An 8,327-nucleotide genomic window follows, 5' to 3' on the forward strand; every position below is an offset into this window, starting at 1 on the left:
TGTCACGAATACGAACCCCGTGAGTCCCTCCAGAGGCCAGCAGAGGGCACCATCGCCCGAATACTGACACCTACAGGCATCCAAACACTCACTTACACTGATACGCACTACATTACCAAACAGCCCCGCACCTTGGACTGATCACTGCCAGCGGCCAGGTGTTCCATATCAGAGACTGCCATATAAGCCAGACCTTGGCGTCACCTCATTGCGAAGTCTTGTTTCTGCCACGGCTAACATTTCTGAGCGTTATACCCTGTCTTGCTATCCCAGTTGCCAACCCTTGTTGATTATCGATCCTAGAACCTTTGCTGCCTACCTTTGAACCCAGATTGTAATACGGACTGTGATACTTGCTGGTTACCCCGACCCACTGCTTGGTATTGACTACGATTCTGATATCTCTACTATACTGTGTTTGCTGATCCTGACCCTTCGCCTGTACGACTACGAGTGTTCTAATAAAAGCTTGCAAATGGATCCCATGTCGAGTCAGTCATCATTACAGAAGACTTCGCCAGGACAAGATCCAGCAGCCTATGAACATCTCTGCACCAACCTGGCAGCTCAGGCAAGTCAGATCGCTGCTAATCAGCAACAGTTAAATCATCTTACCGCCGTCACGGAGGAATTGGTGAAGGCTATTCAGAATCTCCATAGTCCTGTTGTCACGACACCCGCGCCACAAGCGGCCGCCATTGCACATGCGGTTCCCACGCCCTCTCAGATTAACCCACGACTGGCTTTTCCTGAGAAATTCGACGGTGACCCTAACAAATGTAAAGGCTTCTTACTACAATGTTCGCTGTTGTGGAACAACAACCCATGCTCTATTCCACTAACAACAGTAAGGTTGCCTTTGTTTGCTTCATTGTTTAACCGGAAGGGCTCTTGACTGGATTACCGCTGTATGGCGCACGGATGGATCATCCTTCTCCTCCTTCAATGATTTCCTCACACGCTTCCGTGCAGGTTTTCGATCATCCCAAGGAGGGAAAGAGTGCTGGCGAAACGCTTGCTAGAGCTCTCTCAGGGGAGATCTTCAGCTGCTGAGTATGCTATGAACTTCCGCACATTGGCAGCACAAACGACCTGGGTGAGTGACACCTTAAAAGTTCTGTTTCGAAAGGGGTTTAAGTCATGAATTACAAAACTGAACTAGCATGTCGAGATGAGGGGAGAAGTTGAACGATTTCATCGAGTTGACGATAGCAATTGACAATCTGCAGCGTTCACGTAAAACCTCGCTCTCATGTCAGTACTGTCATTAAAGCAGCTCAGTCTGTCGAGGACTCTGAACCCATGCAAGTTAATACCTATCATCTCTCATCTGAGGAGAAGAATCGCCGCTTGGCAAATCGTCTATGTCTATATTGCGGGTCCTCTGGTCATCAACGAGTCAACTGTCCTTCACGTCCCTCATCTGTCTCATCCAAATTGGTGAGTGAATCCTTACACTCTCTCCATCCAGTAAAACAGTGTGTTTTTACCCCTGAAGCTAACCATTAACAACGTTCAAGGTGACCACATTTTGCTTTACTGGAACTCTGGAGCGGCTGGGAAATTTTCATGGTCAGCTGAGTTTTGCAAAGAACAAACACAACGTATCATTAATACCCCTGTGCCTAACTCTCGTCTTGTAGGCTACCATAGATGGTCGTCCACTGGGAACTGGTATCATCACTCACCTTACACAAAGTCTATCCGTCACCAGCCGGTTACTGCACCAGGAGGTCATTCAGTTCTACGTTCTGCCCACGTCTAATACACCCATAATTCTGGGACTACCATGGCTGAGACTGCACGAATCCGCTAGTATCATGGAGGGAAGGTCAGATATTAAAGTGGAGCACTAAATGTCAAACAAAATGCCTATCTACCGTTTCTCCTCTTCCAGTGCGCTCGTTGGCGATTAACAAGGAGTCATTCGAGGTTCCCAACCTACCAGCGGAATATCACGACCTCAAGGCGGCTTTCAGCAAAACCCAAGCAAACACCTTACCACCTCATCGACCCCATGACTGTGCTGTTGATCTTCTACCAGGTCACAATCCACCCAAGGGTCGTGTGTTCCCACTGTCACTCCCAGAAACCGAAGCCATGACTAAATACATCAAGGAGGAGTTGGAGAAAGGCTTCAATACGTCCTTCCACTTCCCTGCATCCGCTGGTTTCTTCTTCGTCAAAAAGAAGGACGGCAGTTTAAGACCCTGCATTGATTACCGTGGTCTCAACGAGATCACGGTGAAGTACCGTTATCCCCTTCCTCTGGTTCCAGCTGCATTAGAACAACTTCGCACAGCTCAATACTACACCAAGCTTGACTTACGCTGTGCCTACAACCTGATTCGCATCAGAGAGGGTGACGAGTGGAAGACGGCCTTTTCTACAACCAACGGTCACTATGAATACCGGGTTATGCCGTTTGGACTGGTCAATAGTCCGTCCATCTTCCAGGCGTTCATTAATGATGTCTTCAGGGACATGCTGAACAAGTTTGTTGTGGTCTACATTGACGACATTCTCATCTACTCCAACACCCTTCAGGATCATATTCAACACGTCAGAACTGTGCTACAGCGCCTCATCGAACATCAACTGTACGCCAAAGCCGAGAAATGTGAGTTTCACACCACATCCACTACCTTCCTGGGTTATGTCATCAGTCCGGGGGGAGTTGCTATGGACGACAGTAAGGTCTCTGCTGTACTCAAGTGGCCAGAGCCTCAGACTCTCAAGGAGCTACAACGGTTCCTGGGATTCGCCAATTTCTACAGACGCTTTATCAGAAATTTCAGTACAGTCGTCAGTCCTCTCACTTCCATGATCAAAAGAGGTATCCATCGTCTCACCTGGGCCGAAGCCTCCCGTCAAGCCTTTAAGGAATTAAAGGAACGCTTTGTCACCGCTCCTATCCTGCATCACCCTGACCCCCTCTCGTCCCTTCTTAGTCGAAGTTGACGCTTCCAATACTGGCATTGGGGCCGTTCTCTCACAACGACCAGGCCCTCAGGAGAGACTTCATCCCTGTGCTTTCTACTCACGCAAGCTCAACCCAGCGGAGAGGAATTATGATGTGGGTGATAGAGAACTGTTAGCCATGAAGGCAGCGTTTGAGGAGTGGAGACATTGGCTCGAAGGGGCTATTCATCCTTTCACCGTCTTTACTGATCATAAAAATCTGGAATACCTACGCTCCGCCAAGAGACTCAACCCACGCCAAGCCAGATGGTCCTTGTTCTTCTCCCGGTTCCAGTTCAATGTCACTTATCGCCCAGGTTCCAAGAATACTAAAGCCGATGCTTTGTCACGTATCCATGATGACGACCCTTCCATCTCAGTCCCCGAACGCATATTGCCCTTCCATGTGGTGGTTGCTCCCATCCAGTGGGATATCATGACTCTTATTGAACAACACAATTCACAAGAAGCACCACCAGCCGCCTGTCCACCGGATAAAACCTACGTACCTGCCCCTCACCGTGATCAGGTCCTGAGTCATATTCACTGTCTTCCTGCCTCCGGTCACCCCGGCATCACAGCCACACTCCATCTCCTCAAGAACCGCTTCTGGTGGGAGACCATTAACCCCGACACCATTAAATTCATTCAGAACTGTCAGACGTGTAACATGCACAAAACCCCTCGTCAACTGCCAGCTGGACTCCTTCAACCTCTTCCTATCCCTCAACGACCCTGGTCACACCTTGCCATAGACTTCATCACAGACTTACCCCTATCCCAGGGTAACACGGTCATACTCACAATCATCGATCGATTCTCCAAGGCTTGTCGCCTCATACCTCTACCCAAACTCCCTACTGCTCTTCAGACCGCCGAACTCCTGTGTAATTGGGTGTTCAGGTTTTACGGCATACCTGACGACATCGTTTCGGATAGAGGTCCTCAGTTCACCTCTCGTTTATGGAAGGATTTCTTTCAAGCCCTAGGGGTCAACGTAAGTCTCACGTCTGGCTATCACCCCGAAGCCAATGGTCAAGTGGAACGCCTCAACCAGGAGCTCACTCGGTTCCTCCGCTCCTACTGCAGCTCCCATCAAGAGGACTGGTCTCGTTTTCTCCTATGGGCCGAATATGCTCAGAATTCCCTGATCAAGCCTTCCACTGGAATCACCCCCTTCAAATGCGTTCTAGGGTACCAACCACCCATGTTCCCCTGGTCAGGTGAACCCACCAATGTTCCCGCTGTTACTGATTGGCTTCAACGAAGCGAGGACACATGGAATCAGGCCCATGTACATCTTCAACAAGCTGTACGGCGCCTGAAGGAACAGGCCGACCGTCGTCGACGCCCTGGACACACTTACCAACCGGGTCAATGGGTCTGGCTGTCCACCAGAGACCTTCGGATGAGATTGCCATGCCGAAAGCTAAGTCCTAGGTACGTGGGTCCATTCAAAATCACACAACAAATCACTCCTGTGTCATTCCGCCTTGCTTTGCCTGACACATATCGTATTTCTCCCACTTTCCACATGTCACTGCTCAAGCCCGCTGCTGCCCCTGAGGAGGAGGGTGAGGGGAGGTCCCGTGAGCAGAGTCCCCAACCGGTTCAGGTGGAGAGCGAAGAGACCTATCAGGTGCGAGAGCTGCTTGATTCAAGACGTCGGGGACGAGTTCTCCAATACTTGGTTGACTGGGAGGGGTACGGTCCAGAGGAACATTCCTGGGTCAATGCCGAGGACATTCTTGACCCCAACTTAACCACGGATTTCCATAGAGAACATCCAGAGAAACCGGCCCCTCGACCTCGAGGAGGACCCCGACGTCGCCCTCCACCTCACGCCAGGAGGCGTTCGCAGGGAGGGGGCTCTGTCACGAATACGAACCCCGTGAGTCCCTCCAGAGGCCAGCAGAGGGCACCATCGCCCGAATACTGACACCTACAGGCATCCAAACACTCACCTACACTGATACGCACTACATTACCCAACAGCCCCGCACCTTGGACTGATCACCGGCCAGGTGTTCCATATCAGAGACTGCCATATAAGCCAGACCTTGGCGTCACCTCATTGCGAAGTCTTGTTTCTGCCACGGCTAACATTTCTGAGCGTTATACCCTGTCTTGCTATCCCAGTTGCCTACCCTTGTTGATTATCGATCCTAGAACCTTTGCTGCCTACCTTTGAACCCAGATTGTAATACGGACTGTGATACTTGCTGGTTACCCCGACCCACTGCTTGGTATTGACTACGATTCTGATATCTCTACTATACTGTGTTTGCTGATCCTGACCCTTCGCCTGTACGACTACGAGTGTTCTAATAAAAGCTTGCAAATGGATCCCATGTCGAGTCAGTCATCATTACAGAGGGTTTGTGTGTCTGTCTGAACACTTTAATTAAAGAAAGTAAGTACAAGCATTAATACGTTTTTCAATAACTTGTTGATTTTCTGTCGCATTAATACATTTTTAATGGTCATGCTCCAAGTCTTTCTAAAGACTGAAAGACATCAAACTTTTTAAAGTTAACCATACATTTAAAAATTGACCTTATTTACTTTCTTGAATGTGCATTGCTGTCCGCAACCTATTTTACATCCGTAATCTGATGTATTTCTGAGCAAGACTAGATATTCACTAGACATGTAGTGAAAATCTGATTCTTGATAATAATAGTTTGCTAAAATAGTGCACAAGTAGTTGGTTAACCATTTGTTTAATATTAAAAAGTGTTGAAATAAAATATTTTAATTCATGAAGGATGCATTAAATTCTTTTGCAAATAAATGTTGTTCTTTTGAACTTTCTAGTCATCAAAAAATGCTGATAAAAATAATAATAATCACAGTTTTCACCAAAATATAAATCTGCACAACTGTTTTCAACATAAATAATACAAATATTTATTGTGCACTAAATCAGTATATTGAAAGTTTTTCTGAAGGATCTTGTGACAATAAAGACTAGAGTAATGGCTGCTGAAAATTCAATTCTGCCATCATATTTTAAAATATATTAAAACAGAAAACGTACATTTGAAGTTGTAATATTTTTGATTACTACTTTCAAGCGATGTCAGCAGAAAAAAAAAATCTGAATCAGAATATATCTGATTGCAGGTTATAAAGGACATGTTTTTGGAATAACAAAAAGTTGTTATTCCAAAATAGTTAGCTCTTCTTCTAAAATTACTTATTACATTTCTGCTGACATCACTTGAAAGTTAGTTTGATAAGTAAGTGGGGGCGCAATCTGTCGATTTCATGTTCACTTTAATACTTGTTATAGTTGTTATTCTGAAAAAATCATTGGTGTAGATTAAAAAGTCAGTATTGTCATAAACATTTCAGTTGATGTCATCAAGCTCTCTAATTTTTCAACCTCCTCCCCTCATCTCTCAATCCATCCAATTTCTGATCAGCCTTATCTTTTTTCTCACAAATGATCTTCTTTTACTCGGAAACATGTCACATTACGGAAGCGACCTGGCTTCCATGTTGACTGAAGCAGGTGTGTGTTGTTTGTATTCAGTAAAGAACAGCTTGCGGTGAATGGCTTTTTCTACCTGGTAATTATGCTGTCATGTAAAGGACAAAGTTTTCTTCCTACTCACACACAAAGTGCCTGCTCAACCTGTTCATCTACTACTCTTTCACCAGCATCAAGGGTTTGTCTTTCCAACAGCCCATATTCATCAGTTTGTGTGAGTAGTATTGACACACAGCTCTCCCTCCATCTCTCTAACATCTTGCCTCTGGCTCTCTGCAGTCGTATATTAAAATAAGCATGTTTTGTTTGGTAGTAATTTTGCTCTTCACATTGTCATTTTTGTTCACGCCCATTAAATGTAATGGGAATGTCTCAAATGCCCTCATGATTTGTGCATTAAATGCCAGATGTCTTTCTGACGACAAATCTGGCCAACAGCTTTTATCCTTCCATCCTGACCAATGGGTTGGTAACTGTTTGACATGTTTTTTGTGTGTGAGTGTGTGTGTGTGAAACGGGTGCTAAGGGCAGTCTGTGTAGCCCGCAAGACATCTACCTCTATCTCTTTATTTATCTGTTCACCCTCGCACCACACCGCACCAGTATCATCTACACACATGCAGAAGCATAATTATGCCATGTACAACGGCCTTTGATAGCATGTACAGTTTTCTTCTTAATTCTTTATCAAATGCATTGATCGTGGTGTATGTGCATTGATCCAGGAACCACATCTGCAGCCCAGCGATAAGGCCACGGTGGCATCTCTCTCTCTCGCTCTCGTTTGGCTGGGGGCTAAAGCAGCCTGCTGTAGGATTAGCTGATGCTCAACTACTTGCATTTTAAGTTGACACCTCAACACCAAGCAGAGGCCACATTACAGAGGAAAAGCTGCCCCGTCCGTCCACCCAACGCTTCCCCTTCTGTACGCTCACACGCTCTCTTTCTCCCTCTCTCTCTTGACTACATATAATTGGATTTGTGAACGGGATCAGCAGAATGCTTCCTTTAGAATGGCCGGGGACACAAGGTGAAGTTTTCTCATTACAGACCACGAAGCCAGGGGACAGATCATAGACGATCTGTATTTTCCATTTAAAGAGGACAGAAATGGGAGAGAAGGAAGAATAAAAGAGAGGAGGGTTTGATAGACAGTGCAGAGAGAGGGAGGTGAAGAGGACAAGGAAGTCTCTTTATTTCACAGGTCACTTTCTAAAGGATGGAGAGAGAGGGTTGATGAGCATGAGACGTGGCAGTGTTTTCATTTTCTTGAATGTGTCTCAAACATTGCGTTCATATTTGATTGCTTCTGAATATTTGGGTTTGGTTATTTGTCTACTGTTTGGAAGAGTTGATAGGCAAGTAGGGTTGGGAATCGAAAACTGGTTCTTTATTATAACCGGTGACATCATCACAGCCTTGTCAATTTTAACGCCATTGTTTTCTGATTATATTCAATTCTTTTTCCTCAAAATGAAGAATCATCATTGATGGAATCAGAAGCAGAATTGATAAGAAGCTAATGATTTCCATCCGTACACACGTTTGTGTGTGTGCCTTTTGGATGGGCTAAAGATCCAAACCCTCTCTTCTTCTGCACTGCTTGCCTGTTCTATGTGTGTGTGTGTGTGTGTGTGTGCGCACATGGCCCTCCCTTTCTCTGCACACTCAGTGTGTCATGACAAATATATCTGTTTGTGCTTCACTGGCTGGCACCGTCTCTGGCTGGCTGGCACGGCTGTGTTAGCGCCAGGGCCCTGAGCCTGTGTGTGTGCCCAGCCGAGCGACTCCTTCCATGGCTCGCTGCACCCTCACAGCCCCCACCCACCCTACAGCTCCCTCTAAAAGAGCAGCCAGACTGGGGCAGCCA

The 8,327-nt window shown here is 46.4% G+C and overlaps 1 pseudogene; it reads left to right on the plus strand.

Annotated features, from left to right (window-relative positions):
* The window catches only part of LOC113117868 (protein dispatched homolog 2-like), a 13,174-nt pseudogene extending 11,409 nt beyond the window's left edge, over positions 1 to 1,765 (plus strand).
* The last annotated feature ends 6,562 nt before the right edge of the window (positions 1,766 to 8,327 follow it).

This window comes from Carassius auratus, chromosome 17 (assembly GCF_003368295.1).
Source record: "Carassius auratus strain Wakin chromosome 17, ASM336829v1, whole genome shotgun sequence".
Classification (NCBI taxonomy): Eukaryota; Metazoa; Chordata; class Actinopteri; order Cypriniformes; family Cyprinidae; genus Carassius; species Carassius auratus.